The sequence below is a fragment of the Cebus imitator genome, unplaced genomic scaffold, assembly GCF_001604975.1.
Source record: "Cebus imitator isolate Cc_AM_T3 unplaced genomic scaffold, Cebus_imitator-1.0 Scaffold206, whole genome shotgun sequence".
NCBI classification, from domain to species: Eukaryota; Metazoa; Chordata; class Mammalia; order Primates; family Cebidae; genus Cebus; species Cebus imitator.
Window position 1 is genome coordinate 2,978,842 of NW_016107521.1, and position 15,708 is coordinate 2,994,549.

Consider the following 15,708-nt stretch of genomic DNA (forward strand, 5'->3'; position numbering starts at 1 on the left):
AAGGCACCATCTTCCTACGATGTGCATGGAAGGTGTAGTTCTGGCAAATCCGGTCTTTGTAAAAAAAAAAAAAAAAACACCATGCAAAGACGCTCTTTATTTCTATGCAAACCAGACGTGTGCTCTGAGCTTGGACAATTTCAAACAGGTGTTTTCCCTCTGCACGCGTGCCTGGCAGGAAATGCAAAAGTCAAGTGGCACATGAGCCAACCCTTCACTATGTGGAGTGTCGCCAACATCACAGGACATCTGGCATCCCAGGCCCACCCACTAACTGCTATTAGTGCTCCCCCCACGCCTGTCATCATGATCACTGAAAGCACCTCCACAAATGCCCAGAACAATGGCCAGGAGGCCCCGGGCTCTACACCAACTGCAAGAAGGATTTCTTTCAAACCTCAAATGGTGTCTCTCAGCTGTTGAAGCCCAGTTGCACAATGGCCAAGTCTAAATTCCTGAGGCTCATGTCCAGAGCCCTTCATAACTCAACCCTCGGCACAAACACAGATCAACATCCTCAGTCCCCAGCTCCTCTGCCCGCCTCTCTCTACTGCTCAGCATCTCTCCTTCTTCCCCTACTACAAACACACACACACACACACACACACACACACACACACACAGCCAGTGGCTGGGTTTTGCCGACAAGTCTTTGATCCCAGAGTCTGCTTCCAGGAATGCCTGCCCCACCCCCACCTGATTGAATGCTTCTTGACACCACGCTGATCCTTTAAGACTCCAGCCATGGCATCGCTTCCTCAGAGAGACTTCTCTGCTCCTCACCCCAACCCCAGGCTTAGGCTCCCACAGACCCTTGGGCTTCCCTTCATGCCCCCAGCACTGATCCTGCCCTATTCTAGTCACCAGTGTAGACATCTGTACCCATTGCAAGGCAGGCATGCGGGAGGTGATTAGCACACAGAGGAGAATCACTCAGCCCTTACCCTTGGGGAGCTCATGTCTAGAGGAACAGACAGACTTGAGGACAAGGCAGGGAGGGGCTGGCTCAGAGCCCAGTGGGAGCCCCAAAAGAAGGCCAGCTGCAAAAGGGCACTTGCCCAGGGCAGGTAGCACCGTGGAGTAAGAACAGGAGTTTCCTGCCATGCGCAGCGCCTCAGGCCTGTAATCCCACACTTTGGGAGGCCAAGGTGGGTGGATCACAAGGTCAGGAGATCAAGACCATCCTGGCTAACACAGTGAAACCCCATCTCTACTAAAAATACAAAAAATTAGCCTGGTGTAGTGGCGGGCACCTGTAGTCCCAGCTTCTCGTGGAGGCTGAGGCAGGAGAATCGCTTGAACCCAGGAGGAAGAGGTTGCAGTGAGCCGGGATCATGCCACTGCCCTCCAATCTGGGTGACAGCAGGACTCTGTCTCCAAAAAAAAAAAAAAAAAAAGGAGTTTCCCAGTGGAGAAGAGGCAGAAAGCATACCTGGCTAAAAACCAAGCACAGGCCAAGGTCAGGTGTGAGGCCACTGTACCTTCAGGAAATGCAGACAGGTCATCATTACCCAGGGTCAGGATGCTGGCAGGTCAGCAGAGGACAGATGACCCAGCCTTTGTAAGGCGCTAAGGATTTGGACTGTGTCCTCAGGGCACTGGGGAACGATAGAAGAGGTGAAAGCAGAGGAATGACATGGCCAGGTTTGAATGTGGCCGAGTTCCCTCTGTGAGAGCCGCGCTGCAGAAGTGCATGCGTGGAAATCATCCAGGTAAAGGCCAGGAAGCCTGAATCAGGACGGGGTTGGCTGGAGTGATGGAGAGCAGGAGTGGGCATGTGAGCATTAGGAACAATAGAATTTGGTGTCCGCTGGGGTTGAAAAAGGAAACAGCCATAGTGTGCCCCCAGGATCTCTGCTTGGAGAATGCCCGGGAGTGAGGGTAGAGGCGGCGGTCTAGCGAGACGGCTTGGGGAGAGTGGCCAGGACAAACCCAGTCTTACCTGGCTGAAGACCAGGCTGCAGGGTCCTCTATAGACACTAGAGGGAGCTCCAGGATAAGCCCCGGCTCCCCTTTCCAACCAGCTGTTTCCACCCGCTCCGGAAGGGGATAGAACCCAGCGCACCATTCAGATGCAGGTCCTGGGGGTCCTGTTGGAGCCTGGCCCGAGTTCAGGGTCTTCACTGTCTCTGCGCCACCTCGTCCTTCAGCCACTAAATTGGCAGTGGCGAGGAGCCCTTTGGAGGTGGGAGCGGGTGGAGGCAGAAGTTAGGGACTGCAGACAAGAAGTACAGACAGCCTGTGCCCTTCTAACCCTGCCCCTACTGAGAAGGGGAGTGACTCACCCAAGGTCGCAGGGATCAGAGCACCCCAGGTGGGACGGAATGGACTCAAGCTGGAAGAGCACAAGCAGCGCTTCCAAACCCCTTCCCGCGCCTCCCTACAAAAACCAAGGTGAGGGGGGTTTCCCATGAGCCACCCCCCACATAATCCTGGGACACCTTCCCCTTGCCCACCCAGGAATGTTGGGGGTTGGGAGTAACAGCAGCTTAGTGGGTGGGGCCAGAGCATGAATGGCTGCCACATTTTTAAATTTTTAATTTTCTTTAGAAACAGGGTATTTGCTGTCACCCAAGCTGGAGTGCAGTGGCACCATCTTGGCTCACTGCAGGTTCAACCTCCCGGGTTCAAGGGATCCTCCCGCCTCAGCTCCCTGCTGTATGTATGGGAGAGGCATACAGCAGGATTAAAGATGGACTGGGAAAGTCCATCACCCACCGGGTTCGAGTCTTCCAGCCACAGGAGCTAACGCTGGACAGGATGTCATCCATTCATTCAGACACTCATTCACTCGCCAAGTGTTTCTTTACCTCCTGTGCTCTGGGCAACATGGTAGGTGCTGGGTTACTAGGAGAACCAGATTCCCCATCTTTGGGGAGCTCACGCTCAGACAGGGAATGGGGAGTTCCAGCCTGATCCTCCCCAGAGCGTCCTGGGGGGAAGGATGGAGAGGAGTTGGCCAGAGGAAATGAGGGGAGAGACAGGAGTGGGAAGAGCAGCATTCCAGGCCAAGGGAGTGTCCCTGGGCAAAGGCCTGGAGGCAGGGGTGGCTGGCAGGGACACGGAAGGGAACGGAGATCAGCATGGCTGCCAGGTAGAGAGAAGGGAGGCAGCTGGAGAGGAGGGGCTGCTGGGAGTCCACCGCCACCGGAGAGCAGGGGACCTCGGAAGAATCCCCGCAGGGCGGTGTCCAGGCAGCTTGGCACTTGGGAAGGATCACCCCAGCTGCAGAGCAGGGAGTGGCAGGATGGCGATTTTAGAGAAAGTGACTGGCATTTCTACTTGAGTCTAAATGGCACCATCTTTTAACATTTTATGAAAACAAGAAATGAATAACAAATGGAGACACCAAACCAGGAAACCCTTTTCCTATTAAATCTGATGGAAAGAGCAAGCCCAAGCCCAGATCCTGCCAAAAGGACTTCACAACCGGCAGAAGACATGCCCGCGATGCTGGCAGAGCCCTCTGAAAGCTGCCTCCTCCGTGGGGCTGAGTGCTCCGAACTGGAGGTCCCCTTGACCAACATGGCTCTCACTGCCCAGACAGGGAAACTGAGGCTTGAGAGGGGCACGGACTGACATCACATGGCAAAGACTCCAATCTTCATGCTTGGACCTCTGTCTCTACACGCCATGCCTGTCCACACCCCACACACACAAACACACACCACCATCCACATACAACACACACCGCACACATGCAACCCCTGCACATCACACACATACATCACCACCCAGATACAACGCACACACACTACATGCATACAGTCTCACACATCACACACCACACATAACATACAACACATATCACAACTGCATATATCACAAGACTCCCACACATCACACACCACACACGTACATCACAACACACACACTACACACATACAACCCCCACACATCACACACACAAAACGCACATAACATATACATGTACATGTTGCCACACATGCCTACACATTATACACCCACATATATCACAACACACACATCACACATACATCATGCACACACCATCACAACATATACTACACATACATCACACAATATACACAAACTGCACACATACAATCCCCACACATCACACCACATACACAAAACACACATAACACACACATGCACGTATCACCACACCTACGTATTATACACCCAGACATATCACAACACACACATCACACAACACACATACATCATACATGCAACATACACATAACACACATCTGCGCATATCATACACACACCCAGACATATCACACACCATACACCTGTACACATCACAATACACATATCACACAATGCATCCACGTCACGTACATATACCCACACACTACACTCATACACCAACACATACATAGTATGCAACACACTCTCACACGCATCACACCACAAAATTATACATAACACATCACATACATCACAACACACACACGACATACAACTCACACACCACACCCTCCACACATCACACACATACACATGCATCAACATACACATAACACACGACACACATCATATACGCACCTGCACACATCACAACACACCCACACAGCACATCACATGCCACACACCTACACACATCACACCACACACCCTCATACACACACAACATATAATACACACCAATACATTACATACAACCCACACACATCACACCACACATACCATACACATACCACACACCTAACATACACAACATACACACTTGCACACAACTCACACATCACACAATGTACACATATATCACAATACACACAATACCCACACATCACACACCACATATGCACACCACACAATGCAACCCCCACACAGCACACACCACACATATCATATAAGCACATATGTCACGTGCTATACACATCACAGGACACATACACAACACATATCACACAACCCCTACATATCATACATATACACCACATATGTACCATACATACACATCACACACCATACAAACCACAGGTGTCACCCACACTCCCACAGACACCACACATCACGTAGTACACACACACACCACATACAGGAAATGCTCCCCAAACTCAATTATGCAAATATCTGCATACATACAAGATTCTATAAACACACACAGACTAGCTCACACAGACATAAGCTTGCCTGGATAGATGTGTGTGTACATCCCCACAATCCCCCCAGAGCACCCAAATACACACACAAACTTATTCACATTCTCACACACACACACACACACACACACACACAGTCACACACCTATCCGATCATTCCAAATCTAAATACCCATCTACAGACGCCCGCACAGAACACACCCCCCACACAAATGCAAATATGTGCAGAGATACACAACACACCTACAAGATTCAAAAATATCCTTAGTACACATCTACAAACACACCAATCCCACATCCACAGACACACAGAACCCCATGCAATCACCAACATCCAAACACATGCGTACACAGCATACCTCACAGCCCAGGAGGCCCACCAGCCTGCGGACGGGGCAGAACTGCCGTGTCCCTGCGCTCACATCCAGGGAGAGGCTGAGAGACCCCGCCACGCCCTCTGCAAAGGTCTGGGAAGCCAAGCTGGTGAAGTGACACCTCCTGTGGGAGGCCAAGGACACCTGGCCCTTCAGAAGAGCCAGGGTCGATTCACAGCAAGTGCCAGGCAGCCCGGCTTGGGGGCACACTGACCTCACCCCAGACAGGCGTGTGTGAGCACACGCCCCAGTGTGCGTTCCACTGGGGGTATGAGGTGCTATGGCAGGAGCAGCATAAAGCTGAAGAGAGACAGTTTACCTGCATATCAGCCTGCCTCCTTCCCTCCCTCTCTCCCTCCTTCCTCTTTTTCATTCCTCCCTCCCTCTCTTCCTTCCTTCTTTCCTTCCTCTGCTATTTAATAAGGACCTTTAGTGAATCAGGCACAACCGAGACACCGCCCCTGCCTTCCAGGAGTGTGGCCTCAGGGTGAGCTGTTATAAGACACATTGTGATTATTGCTAGGAGGTCTCAGGGAGACCTGGCTTCCAACGGGGCTGTGGGACATTGAGCAATTCACACCCTTCTCTGAGCCTCAGCTTCCTGAGCTGAGAGAGACCATGCGCTCCCTGACCACCTGTCCGGTTTGTTAATAGAATCAAATGCCATGACGAAGGTGGCAATGCTTTGGGGGGAAAGGGACATTTTTCTTAAAATAAGAGCCAGGTGTGTATTAGGCAGCGCACCAGATCTGTGATACGCGAGTATGGGTAACTGCATGGGCCCTGCAGTCAGGGAGGCCTGGCTGGGTTCAGATCCCTGCTTTGCCAGGACCAGCTGCCTGAGCTCCAGCTTGAACTTCTATTTTCTCATCTCTAATATAAATGTAATAATAATGATAATATCCAATTTACGTGAGTGCTGTGAGAAAATGCATGTTAAGCTCTTAGAACAGGGCCTGCTACAAAGTTCATGCTCCGTTAAGCTCCTATCTATATAAGCTTTCATTTATTCATACAACAAACACTTACTGAGCACTTAGTATGAACCAGGCATGATTCTAAGTGCTCTCCAAGTTCTAACTCATTTAATCCTTTTAACAACTCTATCATCATCATCCCCATTTTGCAACAAAGGAAACAGAGGCACAGAGAGGCCCAGTCACTTATTCAAGGTCACACAGCTGGTAGTAGAGGCAGAACTGGACTGAAACCCAGGTCTGTGGGCCTCTCTGAATCCATCTACAAGACATGCATTTCCCTTTTATAGTTCAAAATCCTCTTCCCTTCTCCTCAGCAGCAGCTCCTGTTAAATAAATCATCCAGTAACGGTTTCTGATTCCCAGACTTGGTTGCAAATGAATTATTCACATGGTAAGGCCTGCAAACCGCCGGCTGGGCCTCATTACCCAAGAAAAGCTGCCCGCCCGCAAGATGCCGCTCCCTCCCCTGGGCATAGGTCCTGGTGGGCTGGCCAGAGGCGGCCAGAGTTGGTGGGCCCAGCTCCAGGGCTCCACTCTGGGAACTGGGAGGAGGGGCTTTCTTTTCCTTTCCCCCAGCTCTTGCTTTCTAATAAACTCACTGTCCGATGTTGCTGAGAGACCATATGGTCTGGGCCCAGCCAGTCCTGGGTTCTAATCCTGGCTCTGCCCTGAGCAGCTCTGTGACTTTAGGCAGGTGGCCAGCCTTCTCTGAACTCCTGGTGGTGGGGGGGGGCTGAGCGGCTGGCCCACACAATGGGGCATTGGGACCCGCTTCACACTTCCTCTTCTTCCTCAGTTTGCAGATTGAAGGCTTATGCTGCCCCTCCAGGCCCTGTGCTGGATGCTGGGGACAAAGATCCTGTCCTGTGGGGACATCAGTGTCCAACTGAGACTCCAGTGTAAGCCCAAAGCCTGGGATGGGTTGTGGGGGCTACTCTGTGCTCCAGAGCCCCTCTTCGGGCCAAGCTGCTGGGACTGCTCTTACCTCACTGGGTTATGCCCCATTCCAGGGACACCCCGTGGCCAGTGCCAGACCCATGTGTAGCTGCAGAGCCGTGGCTCCTTCTCAACTAGGAAACTCTAGAGGATCATCAGCTCAGGGATCCTCGTAGGGACCTCAGTTGCAGCCTCATGGTGGGTCAGTCTCTGGCCCGTACTGCACTTCTATAAGATCCAGGCTCAGTCAGAGGCTTGTCTCCAAAGAGAGACCCATCAGGAGTGTCCAGGCCCCTCTGTCACCTGAACGAGCTGTTCACCAAGTTCCTACATCTTGCCCAGGGCAGCAGGGGTGTCAGGGGAAGGGAAGTGAGTGGCGCATGAATCTGTGCAACTGATCAGCCCCGGCCCCAACCTCCTGCAGTCCATCATTCCCCTCGGGGTCTCCCAATTCATATCATTGGATGCTCACACTCATCTCCTTAAGATAGGCACTACTATATAGACATCGCAAAAGTGAGGAAACTGAGCCCCAAAAAGGGGACCCCACTGATCATGGCTGACGGAGCTGAGACTCACCTCCGGAATTTCTGATCCCTGGTCTCCCAGCCTCTGCTGTTCCCTGTGGAAGCACAAAGGCGACTTCCCCATGTGCTCTACACCGCTGATTCTTCATGCATCCGTCCGTCCACCCACACAGCAGCTGTGTGGCAAGCATCTCCTATGCACCAGGTCTGGGCTGGGTGCTGGGGACTGAGTGGGGAACCAGAACCAGAGCCAGAGCCTGGCCCTGCAGAGTGTTCAGGCTGCCAGGGTAGCCACACAGTAAATAAACGTGCTCACAAAAAATGAATGCATCTCCATGTGCTAAGCACTGGGGAGCAGCAGCCTTCGATGTCATGAGTGGTGTGACAAGGACTGTCTCTCTTGGGAGTGTTCTCTGGGCTCCAGGGAACTGGTGGGCAGAATACGTGCAGAGATGGGCCCTGCAGGCTTGGCCTCAGGGGACAGAGGCTGTGAGAAAGGGTGAATTCTGCCCCCAAAGGAGTCAGCTCACCTGCGGAGGTTGCAGCCAGCCCCCTTGGCTCCTCGAAGGAGATGGGGTCTTGGGGGCTTGGCTGCAGCAGGAGATAAATGAGGAGTTTATTAAAAATCTACCCCAGTTTCACTTTGTGAGACGTCCCAGCTGGGGCCTGAAGCCTCCAAGAACTATATTAGAGCTTTAGGAGAAATAACGAGAAAGATTATTTCAGGAAGAGGGAACGGCATGAGCATACGGCTGGAGGTGGATAGCAGTAGGCAGACCCAGGAAGGTGGAGCGAAGACAGAACGAGGAGGAGAAACTGGGTCCCGGCCCTCAGGGACTTCACGGCACCCTGGGGAGGCTCGGTTCCCACTGTGCCCCAGGAACAATAATCGCTGCCCTATTGCAAGCTGACCCTGTGCCCAGAAAGGTCATACATGAACTCAGCACATCCTCTCTAGATCCAGGAAGATGGTTACTCCCAGGTCCCATTTTGAAGATGGAAAAACCAAAGTCAGAGGGGTTTAAATCTGTCACCCAAGGGTGTAGCATTAGCAAGTAAAGGGTCAGCATACAATTCCATGGTGCCCAGCTCCACAGCCCCCACCCTGAACACTCCCCTATGTGCCCACGAAACAATTGGAGGAAATCTGGAGGTGATGGGCAAGGCCCATGCCGGCTGCAGCTATGCTCTTGTCCGTCTCTCCTCCTGAGCTGAGACCTCATTTACCTCCCTCACTGCAGAGCCCCGTGTGACACCAGGCACAGAACTGGTGCTTAGGAAATATTGAGAATAATCATCATGAGAACAAACACTTAGAACGTGCTCACCATGGGTGGTGCAACCACAACCCTGTGAGGTCTATATGGTCATTGTCCCCATTTCACAGATGGGTAACTGCGGATCGGCTAGTAAGTGGTGAAGCTGTGATTCACCAGGCAGCAGGTAAGTAAATTAACAAGCTAATTAAGGAGGAAGTGAGCGTCGTGGTGAAATGGATGAATGGATGAATGTGCGCAGAGGTGAGTAAATAAGTGGGCGCTCGAGGCTGGGCACAGCGGCTCACGCCTGTAATCCCAGCACTTCGGGAGGCTGAGGCAAGTGGATCACCCGAGGTCAGGAGTTTGAGACCAGCCTGACCAACATGGTGAAACCCTGTCTCTACTAAATACAAAACATTAGCCAGCCGTAGTGGCATGTGCCTGTAATCCCAGCTACTTGGGAGGCTGAGGCAGGAGAATCGCTTGGACCTGGAAGGTGGAGTTTGCAGTGAGCCGAGATTGCGCCACCGCACTCCAGCCTGGGCAACGAGAGTGAAACTCCATCTTAAATAAATAAATAAGTGAGAGGTTGAAGTGGGTTGTAAGGGGTGAAGATGAGGTGTAGGTCCTGGCAGGGTGGAGAAGAGGTGGAGACCCTTCTTTCCATCCCTGCCTTGTTCCCCACCAGCTCCCAGGGAAAGGCCCCTTTTTCTTTCCTCTCAGGGAACCCGATACTTTTTGCCAGACGGTTGCCTAGCAACAGTAACCTCCACAGCCAGCTCCACCCACTTCAGGCGCCAGGGTAGGGGTACACTGTCAGCTCCGAGGGCCCGGCCCCTGGCAGGCAGGGAATGGGGGACCCTGGGCTCTCAAGTTGGAAGGAGGTGGTCAGAGAGCAGAGAGGAGTCTAGGTGGGCTCTGAGACTGGAAGCGGTGACCCAGGAGGAAAGGGACTGTATCCTGGGCACCAAGCCATGGGATCTAGTTCAGGGCCCCTCTGCTTCCTCACAACAGCCCGTGGGGTTGCGTGATCGCCCGTGTGACAGATTCTGAAGGGAACCCTGCCTTGTGTATGGGAGGGAGGCCATGTCAGGCTGCCTGTAGCAATAACCGGGGGGCCTTGAGTCTGAAGTCTGGCTTAGGGTAGATCTGGGATGAGTCACTTCCCTTCCCCAATCCACTTCCACACCTGTAGAATGGAGACATGGTCCCCACTTCCCGGGGAACTGTGTGAGGATAAGAGCAGGAACACGGGAAGCCTTGGTACTGGGAGGGTGCAGATTATTTTTATAAGCAAGGAGTGTGAAATCTATTTTTAGAGGAGAAAGAATTTTGGTATAAAGAACTCTCCTAGTCCCCTCCCAGAAAGGATGGGATGAGGTGCGGGGGAGCAGTGGGCCTGGAGGACTCCCTGAAGAGGTGGCCTGGGGATTCCTGGCAGAGGGAACAGCCTGTGCAAAGGCCTGGAGACAGGCAACTGAAACACGCCTAGCAATAGCTACCATGTATTCACTGGCAGGCGCTGGTACATTGAGTCCTCGCGGCAGCTCCAGGACGTTGGAATTAGTGCTCCCATCTCACAGGAAAGGCAATGTCGGCTCGGAAAGGTAAAGAAACTTGCCTGAGGTCACACAGCTGGTGAGTAGCAGAGCTGCATCCAGTTCACCTTCCCCGGACTATGCACTCAGAGAAGAAAGTGGCTGAATGCGGGGAGTGAAGAGAGCCCCTTTGGGAGGCCAAGGCAGGCGGACTGCTCAAACCCAGGAGTTCGAGACCAGCCTGGGCAACAAAGTGAGACCCTGTCTCTATTTTTTAAAAAAATTAGCCTGGCTTAGTAGAGCACACCCACAGTGGCGAGAAACGCAGCTATGGCGTGCAGGGGCTTCTCGGCAGGGCCTGGGCCCACAGCAAAAGAGGCTGAGCTGTGGGCAGAGGGTAATAGGGAGCCATTGATGGCTTCTGAGCTGAGAGAGGAGTGACCCAAGCCGCCCCTCGGTGCTGTCCTGGGCCATCTGGCTCCACCTCCTACACTCGCCACTCTCTGCATCCATCCACCCCACCCTCCACCCCCGCTGCTTCTCAACCACACTGAGAAACCATGTGTGATGGTGGAAAATGTAAAAATATATATGCAACCGAAAAACAACATCGGGCTGACAGCACACAGCTATAAATACTCTGACGGGTGCAGAAACGTTCCTCCGATCCTGCTTCCTGCCGCCTGAGGAGCGGGGGCATGGTGTTTGACAGGTGGGGTGGGGAGACTCAGGAAGGGAAAAGGAAAAGGGACTATTCGTGGACCTACTCTGTGCCAAGCACTTTGCAAGCGTTACGTCACTGAGTTTTCGCAGAACCCTCGAGTGAATCACTACCGTTATCCCTGTTTTACCGATAAGGAAACCGAAGCACAGAGAGGCAGGTCATCTGGCCGAGGTCACACAGCCACACGAGGAGGGAGCAGTGGAGCTGGAGTTCCAGCAAGCTCCACCTGGTGAGAGTTCAAGCCCTACCAGGGGCCACCTCTCTGGAGGAAGAGAAAGTCAGCTTCAGGCTCTGCCTCTCTCAATCCTTATGCAAGGCCAGACAGCACTTGAGGCTTCCGGGCACTCCTCTGCTTACACACCTTCCATGGCTCCCAGCTGCCCTCCAGATAAAGAACAAACTCCTCAGTGTGGCCCTTGAGGTCCTGTGATCTGGCCTCTGCCCACCAGCAAGGCCCACCTCCTGCCATTGCCCCAGATCTCTGAGCCTCAGCCATGCTGACCCACTTCTCCCAGGGCCTCTGCAGGGCAAATCTCCGTGTTTGCTGCTCCCTTTGTCCCACATGCTGTTACCCTCTAGTTGCTTCTCCTTACCCTGGGGGCCTCCACTCAAATGCCGCCTCCTCCACTAGCTAGCTGTATGCTGCCATTAATGCGCTCAAGTGCTCTCCCTGCAAAACTCAGCACAGGCTGGGCACAGTGGCTCATGCCTGTAATCCCAGCACTTTGGGAGGCTGAGGCAGGAGGACTGCTTGAGCCCAGGAGTTCAAGACCAGCCTGGGCAACAAAGTGAGACCCTGTCTCTATTGTTTTAAAAATTAGCCAGGCTTAGTGGAGCACACCCGTAGTCCCAGATACTCAGGAGCCTAAGGTGTGGGGATGGCTGGGGCCCAGGAGTTCAAGGCTGCAGTGAGCTGTGATCATACCACTGCACTCCAGCCTGGGTGACAGAGCAAGACCCTGTTTCCAAAAAAAAAAAAAAAAAAAAAGACCCATAGCACAATTGTAATCATGTGGGTCATTGTGGGTGGCAGGTCATAGCTGGTAAGTGGCAGAATCAGGGCCAGGTGCAGGTGGTACAGCCACAGAACTGGTGCCCCAAAGTACTTGGCTGCTCAGACAGGCCCAGAGAGGCCTCCTCACAGGCAAGAGGAGGGAGGCACCTCCTCTCTGAGGAATGAGCAGGGCTAGAGTACAGTGGCACGATCATCGCTCACTAGAGTCTCAAACTCCCCAGCTCAAGCGATCCTCCCACCTCAGCCTCCCGAGTAGCTGTGACTACTCGGGAGTCATCTGCCACCACACCTATTTTTTTTTTTAGTAGAGATGGAGTCTCCCTATGTAGCCCAGGTGTGTCTCAAACTCCTGGGCTCAAGCAATCCTCCTGCCTCAGCCTCCCAAATTGCAGGGATTATAGACGAGAACCACCATGCCCTGTAACCAACGTTTAAGAAAGTAAAAAGATGCAGAAGAAATTCATCTAGTGTTTTGTTTAACCCAATATACTCCAAATATTCCTACATGTAATCAAGATAGAAAACTATCAATAGCTGGGCGCTGTAGCTCATGTCTGTAATACCAGCATTTTGAGAGGCGAAGGTGGGCAGATCACCTGAGGTCAGCAGTTCGAGACCAGCCTAACCAATGTGGCAAAACCCCATCTCTACTAAAAATACAAAATTAGCCGTGTTTGGTGGCATGTGCCTGTAGTCCCAGCTACTCGGGGCCTGAGACAGGAGAATTGCTTGAACCTAGGAGGCAGTGAGCCAAGATTGTGCTGCTGCACTCCAGCCTGAGCAACAGAGCAAGACTCCATCTCAAAAAAAAAAGTTGAGATATCTTAATTTTTTTCCATACTGAATCTTGAAAATCTAGCGTGCATTTCATACTTGTAACACATCTCAGTTTGGGTAGCTGCCTTTCGAGTGCTCAACAGCCACATGTACTAGACTATAAACTCCATGAGGGCAGGAACCACAGTCAGACCCACAATTATTAAATCTAGCATCTGGCACAGAGTGTACACTCAGGAAATGTTTGTTGACTGATTGGCTGAATGAAAGAGTGAACGAATGAACAAATGAATGAAGGGATGAACATATGGTCTAAGACCTTCTCAGATCTGAATCCACGCTCCCAGCACAGGCCATGGGAAAGGCATGGACATGAATTCTAGCCCCACCTCTGCATCCACTTCTCTGAGTGACCGTGAGCACCTCCACTTTTGGGGCCTCAGTTTCTCCATCTGAGCAGTGGCTGGGGGGATTGGATTTTTCTGGGCTCTCACTTGAGGTACCCAGAAGATGAGAGTCGGGCCCTCTGAGAAGTTCCTTGCTCCATGCCACCCCATCTCCCTCTCCCTCCACCTGTAAGACAGGAAGTCGCAGGAAAGGCCTCCAGGTGGCCTTATGTACAGGGTGGAGCCAGACCCCAGAGGGGGAAACCAAGGCAAGGCTCCTGACACACAGTGACCTTGGCACAGACAGCAAGACCAAGGTAGGTGCTCAGGCTTGGCCCCCTCCAGCCACCATCACCACCCCCACACCTCACGTTTATTCAGAGTCGAGAAGAGAGCAGGGCAGGGCTTATCCTTCCAGTTCTGCAGAGAAGGAAAAAAGAGACCAAGAGACATGTCAAGACCAGTCTGAGGTCACACACGGAGCAGGACAGAGCTGGCTACAGCCCTAGGCCTCTGTTTTTCTCGTCTGAAAAATGGATACAAAACGTGCCTTCATCTTATCACACATCAATGCCTCAAATCCAAGCTTCACTTATTGTAAATAGTTTGAGACCAGCCTGGGCTACATAGGGAGACTCCATCTCTATTAAAAAAAAAAAAAAGAAAGAAAGAAAGAAAAAATTAGCTAGGCATGGTGGCACATTCCTTAACAGCCCAGTGATCTTGGGCAAGAAGGTTTACCCGGCTGTGCCTCAACATCCTTGTTTGTAAATGAGAATCATAATAGCGGCAACCTTACAGGGTTTTGAACCAATGGAACGTGTGAACATATGTAAAACGCTCATAAGAATATCTAGGACACTGTGAGCGCCATATGAGTGATAGATATTATCAGCCTTTATCACAGAGCTGTTCTGCAGTTTAAAAAAAGTAAGAGGTGTGACCCGGGTTTACAAACTCCGAAGTCCCCTCTGGAGAGGTAAGCACACCTTTTGGCTGCAAAGGATGCTGCAAACTCTAAAATGCACTGTGACTTGCAAAGCACTTTGTAAATGTTGCCGCAGTAAGGAGGCTATTGTAGGTTAGCCTTTTATAATCCGAAAAGCACTTCAAAATCATAAATCACTTTGGGGACCGAAGAGCTCTTTGTAGGGGCTTTCTAGACTGTTGAGTGTTGCGCAAGCCGGAGACAAGTGGCCTTTCAAAGACAGGAGCAAGAAGCCGGGTGGGAGCGGGGAGAGAAAGAGAAAGAAACCAGCCCCGGAGGATAAAAACAACAGTCGTTTTCCTCTGCTCTCGGCACCTCCCGTGCCAGCCAGTGCAGAGAAATTCCAGCAGATCTGCAGATTCCTGCAATTCTGTGCTGAGGCCAGGGAGGCCTCCCTGCATCGCTGACTCAGCCGAACCGGAGGGTGTGAGTTAAGCAGGAATGAGTTCCATCTTCCTTGCTTCCGTGCCTTTCCTTTTTTTCTTCCTTCTGCCACAAAGGCAATTAACCTGACACCATTTAAAGATTTCCCTCTTTGGCCTCCCAATGACCTTGCCCTGAGGCCCAGACTTGGGCCTGCTCTGGAGACCCAGCCTGGGATGTCTGCTCCCCCATCATGGAAGGAGTAGTAGGCGCAGGAGGCAGGTGGGGCCAGGCAAAGACCCTGGGCTGTAAAGAGCCTGGGCTCCAGTCCCAGTTCTGCTATTTCTCATCTATGACCTTGGGCAAGTTCCTGTACTTCTGTCCCTCCGCCATAACAGGGGGTTGAGAATGCTCATCTTGTGTGTATGTCATTGTTAGGTGGCCTGGTGCGCACACAAGTTCTGTCCCTTCCTCTAACCGCAGGCATAAGGGCCTTCTAACAAAGGAGAAATAGTCACCAAGGCAGCTTCTACAGTGTAGGGGCTACGAGCATGAGTTTTCAAATCATAAAAACTTGGTTTCAAATTCTGGCTTCTGGCCAGGCATGGTGGCTTACGCCTGTAATCCCAGCATCTGGGGAGGCCGAAATGGGCAGATCAGATCACTTGAGCCCAGGAGTTCAAGACTAGCCTGGCCAACATGGTAACACCCTGTCTCTATAAAAAAAATTTAAAAATTAGTTGGGCATGGTGGCATGGTCCTA